We start from the raw sequence: 6,255 nt of genomic DNA on the forward strand, positions 1-6,255 counted from the left end.
CACCAGGATCTTAAAATTATGTACCTACTAACATCTGTTTTATTTAACATGAGAATGTCATTAAATTATTCATATATAATTAGTTAAGCCCGTTTCACGGTCGTTTGAAGCGTGGGTGCGTCAATATTATACTATTTCCCAATTGAACTGCCAGTTGTAATTTCATTCGGCGTCACTGACCACTAATACAATTAATAAAATATTTTTATGTAAATGATTGTAATTAGAGCAGTATTAGTAATTAGCAGTAGTAATTAGTAATTATATGAAATATTTTCAATAAATTCAATTTTAATAATAATGATAATAAACGATAAAAATCGGTGTAAAGACCTAAAAATCCCTAGTCATGGTCTTTACTCGAAATTGTATTTATCTACATTTTATATAAACTATAATAGTAATCTAAACTTTCATAATAATCCCCTATAAGTTAAGTTGTTAACAACTATCGTCTATCTCAATTCCCAGAAATTTGCACAGAAGATTAAAAGGACATTGGCCAACAGACCTACCTACTAAGGTATAAAAAATCCTAAATCTTAAAGTGTTTCTGCAGGTCGGGTTCCACGGCACATACAAGACAATTTCTTGTTATTAACTATAATTGCTGTCATCAAAATTACTCATTGTACATTTAAAACTGTATAGCTTAAAAATAATAATAACGATAAAAATATAAAACTAATAAAATATTTTTACAATAAGAATAAAAATGTCATGAAATCAAAATGTACCTATTTAAAAGAAACTCTTTACAGTATCTTAATAATATATGTAAATATCAGTATAACAGGAACTAATAATCTTAATTTTTGTAGTATGTGAGTATTTCAAATGTTCTGACTATATATTAAGTAATTAATGTAGAAATAATGTTACTCAAACTGATATTTCCGACACAACAAAAAATGCTATTGACGGTTTGTGGCTATACGATGACCGGACGTTAAAAATATTGCTCGTATACCAACCAATTAAAATCAGAAAAATAAAATATAATTTTGTATTTACATAAAATATGATAGCATTAATAAAATATTTTAATAGTTATTACCATGATATATTATGGTTTCTAGTGTTTTTATACCTAGGTTATAGTTATACTGACTATCCTACATATTAAACTATCAACATTATGTATAAGTTATGTATAAGTAATAGCAAATAAGTATAACCAAGAAGACTCGAATTCGAAATGATAATAAACATAGAGATACGGCATTCCTATCATCACTAAACATACACTTTTGGCCAGTGGCTATTTTTCTGATTTTCCCAAGTGCACACGTCTCGCGTTTGAATTTTATTAGGTACTAACGATTGTGAAGGTAAGGGTGAATGAAAACATAACTGAGAGAGGAACTACAGTTCTCGCTCACATTGAAGCTTCCGAGCGATGAAGAAACAAACAACAAGACTTAAAAGAGATGTAATGATGTTATACCAGATGTGTTGGCTTTCAGATTTGCCACAATGCCACATTGCCACGTCCATAAGTTTAATATCAATGAGAAATTTTGTCTTCACGATAGTGATAATATTTATAGATAATCAGAAATCGTCTGTGAATAAAATATTTTTGTTTAATTGCTAAAATAGTTTATCATATTGGAAATATAATAGGAATATGTACTTTTAGATTTTGGGCGGAGCTATGAATGTATTGATTGTATGATGATGTATTGATGTGTATTTATCTTATATGTATACAAGGTAAGTAGGTAATCAAAAAAATGTTTTGGTTTTTAACTTAGAGGGTTGTTTTTGATACCAAATTATCAGATCTAGTTGGTACTTTTGACAGGTTAAAATTGAAAAGTCCAGTACTTGTCACCACTCACTAGTGTTAGGAAAAATAAAAAAATTAATTAAGGTCAGGTAAGGACATTTTACTCAAAACCAGTTTTCGACAAAATCTTGTTTTTTTTATGTAACTCAAAAATGAATAACTGTAAAATGTATAGATACTAGAAACTGTATTGTATGTATTTTAAATTATGAGTGGAGCAAAATGAATTTATTGATTTTACAATGAGGTAATCTATTTTTTGTGTGTATATGTGTATTGTGTTCAGTGTTCACACTTGTGTTGTGTACTTACACATTTTATACTAAAAAAATTATTTTGAATTTTATTTTTAAGGATGATTACTGCATAATAATAGTGATTTAGTTTAGTTATTTTTCAATAAATGTTGATGACAATTTTTTCGCTCGATCCTACAGTTTAAACATTTAATACCAAGTTGTATATAAGTTGTTCACATAGCATTCAAAAAAGTATAGAAAATACATATAAAAATAATATTTTATTATAATAACCAATAAGTAGGTACCTATTACAATTTAGAATGTTAAGAAAATCGTGAAAATCTCGAAAATATGCAAAATATTTTATAGTTGAAAGTTTAATGAAAATGTTCTATCTATACAAAATATTTGAAAATGTAATACAAGATTTCTCATAAGTTTTCTTGCCTCTAAAAAATTGTACAGTTTTTTTTAAATTTTTACATTATTTATCAAAATCACTCAAATTTGGAAATTATTTTGTAGATAAAAATATATTGAATGTTCATTTTTTTCTAGCTAAGCATTGTAAATTTAAACCCAGTATCTCATAAATAGTTTAAACTGTAACCAGAAAATCTTACGAGTATAATAAACACAGCTTTTTTTACAGACATTTTTGTTTGAAATTTGGACGAAACTATATATGTTTCTAAAGAAGTAATAAACAATTTTAGTTTAGTGGGTATCTGTAGTTTCTTGTGTTTAAAAAATAGTATTAGTCGGTACTTGAATCTTTTAAAGTATATTACTATATCTTATGCACACAATGACATTTTCAAAATGAATATTTTTGGCAGAAATTAATTCAACCTACTGTTAATAATTAAATAAGGAGTAAAAAAAAATAATTTAAAAGCAATATAATATCTTAAAATATACTTTTTTCGACTGTATTGGCTCTGAATTGATTTTCGTATACAAATATTTTATATCATTGATTATAATTTAACACATCCATTACAGTGACTTGCAAGTCGACACCGTACAGCATACTGGTGTACCCACTTGCCTACCTATTTTTTCAATGCGTAGGTATATCTTAATTTTCGATAACTGCATATGAGATCATTTGATTTTCTAAAATTGCACGTACTTTAGAGTATAGCTGCTGCTAAAAAAATAATGGCTGAGTGTAAGTCACGACTCACGGTTATATAGCCTTAATAACTTAACCTGTTAACTTCGGGTTTTAAGGAGTTCAATATAGGCAATTGTCTAAGTACTCAGTGAGGATCGTGTGAAATATGTTTGTGTACCGTGTAGTAAATGGTCATTAGTGCGTGTTGTATGCGTGTGACTGCATGTAAAATAAATAGCATATGTACACGCACATATCTCTATTGACGCACTATACGCCTATAGGTATATCAATTATTTTGTTTTTTTTTTTTTTTGTCAAATAAGTCTGAACATCTAGTCTTCTGCAAATCCGACATATTCATCATATTCAGTTTTTGATAAAAAAAAAATACTCCCACGTAATGAAATTTCTTTGAAAACGACTTTTTTGTAAAATTGAAGTTAATTTCTATATACATATACAATACATGGGTACATTTAGTATAAGTATATATTATTAGTTATTACGTTATGTAAGTGATTAATTAATTAACATTTCATAAGGCATGCGGAAAATAACTGATACACGAAGAGAAACTATTGGTGAAACCCTCAAAGTTTAGTTTATTCAAATTGTCATAATATGTCCACACATATCTTTTAATTGTTGTATTTTAAAGTTTATTCGTACATGGTTAGTTATACGCCGTTTACACTCCACACGATAGAATGAGGTGTGTTGAGTGGGATATGGAAAGATGAATGATTTAAAATGAACCATTTAGTAGATTTGAAATGGCGGAGGTTAAGAGTGTTAGAAGTGGGTTGATGATAGATTTGAAATCATCTGTAGAGAGAACATTTATTCTTTATTTGATGTTGATGAAAGACTTGTAGGTATTAACATTAGGTGGTACGGTGTTACCATTTACCACAGACACCGGAGTGCACAGACCTCAGCATATACATGAGTGGGCTTGAGGAATAGTTGATAGATATATGGAAATGTTCTATAGTTATATACTTGGGCATATAATATATTATATGATCCCTTAATTTGTTAATCTACTCGGTAAATTTTTTAATTACCAAGGGACTTGAACTTAATAATTTAAATAACTATAGCATTTCATATAAATAGTTAAGTAGGCAGTACCTATGCCTATATTATAGTATATAATAGTAAAATTGCATGAGCCAAAATTATTTTTGAATTTTTCTTTCGCGAATATCATATTGATAACGGTTAATATTGCAATTTACTACTATTATTACATATCACTATATAGTATGCAGTACCTACTGTACACCTATGCATTGACCACGTGCGTTCAACTTTTCACCGTTACAATAGAGTCCATAGCTACCTGTATACGAGATTATACCAACGTTTAAGAATCGATAAAACAGATAATATTTTCTATTTTTGTTGTTGCGATAATCGCGATGTGACTATTTTCATTTGAAATTATTTCTGCTTCAAAATTCCAATAAGGAATTTTCCATTCGATGTATTAATGCATTTTATAATTATATACATATGTATATACATGGGTAGTATATTTATTAATGTAAGAAATGTATGTTTAGCGTACATCGACATCATATGAGTTGTACAAAATACGTACAGTTTATACACATAATAATATGTTAATTCGTATATAAGTAGTACATGTACATTATTAGAATAATATAATACAATATATTTTTATATTATCGAAGTAACACAACTATGTATAAAATTATAAAAAATTTTGTACAAAAACTTTTATGGTAGAATTGTCGAATCCTTACAAAAAATTCATTAATTAAATGGACATTTTTTTGGTTTTATTTAATATGTTTAAATTTGCGTTTATTTAAATGTATGATAATCATATAATATTCATAATAGGTATTAGCATGTAGTAAATTGGTATATTCAATTTTTAGAGAGTATATAGGTATCGGTTTTTGGTCATGAATATATTTTGTATACTTACAACTTCCATCGAGTATAATATTTAAATAGGTAGTAATAACAGTACTAGCTAGGTATACCGCTACTATAATATATCTTAGCATTTTACACGGGTCACGCATGCAAATGTGTTTCTTAGGTAGGTTCTTTGACTTTCCTATACTGACGGTGAAAAATTTGTTTTTTTTTTATAATAATATATGGGTATAATTGGTGAATATATTATTTTTATTTACGCCGGCTCCAATCACGAAATGATAAAAAATAAATAGAATTAATTAACAATACAAATACCAACGTGTTCAATAAGACTATGTAGTATAGGTAAATTATAATATACAGTCTGCAAAAAAAAAACTATTTATTTATCGTTACCATTATTAATTCAGCAAACTCGAATCGTTTCGTCGTTAGCGCAATATTTTTTGTTCCGTGATCATCGATGATTACGTAATCTCGGTCAATTCGTTTCGAAAACAAAATGATATAATCGAATTCAAACGCGTAGTTATAGTAGTTACGCGTATAGATTCTCTTTTTACTCATTTTATTTGCCGGGAAAATAATCAATTTTCTTTCGATTTTTAGGTCGCGGTAGTCTGTCATCGAAATGTTTCCAAACGCAAGTAAAGGGCACACAAATTGTCTCCATAAGATGCCATAACAGTAATGCATTATTGCGACACAAACCATAAGCAGTTCGCACATATTCAATATAATAAGTGGGCGACAACATTAGAACTATTGGTGTTGCAATAAAATATTTTGCAGTGACTATGCCGCCATGAACCTACGGTGTTCAGATCGCGTACAGACCGCGGAGGATAATACCGAAATTATGAAAATATAATTCCATAACACATTTCACGTCATTTTATTAAAAAAAAAAAAAAAAATAGAAAATTGTAGTCGCTGTCTTTGGATTTGTCGCGCCAATCGCCGGCGAAATCGTCTGCCGTGCGACCTTTGTCGCCGACAATAATGACAATATTATTATCCACACGAAAATTCCTCTCGTCGGCGGCGGCATTGCACTGCGTCGCTATAATCTCCGCAGCTGGTGCAGCTGCCGCCGCCGCCGCCGCCGCCGATGCCGCTGCACACAAAGCGGTGACGGACGCAACCACACGCACGCACACGCACAGCTCGCACGCATACCT

This window comes from Myzus persicae, unplaced genomic scaffold (genome assembly GCF_001856785.1).
Source record: "Myzus persicae strain clone G006 unplaced genomic scaffold, MPER_G0061.0, whole genome shotgun sequence".
Lineage (NCBI taxonomy): Eukaryota > Metazoa > Arthropoda > Insecta > Hemiptera > Aphididae > Myzus > Myzus persicae.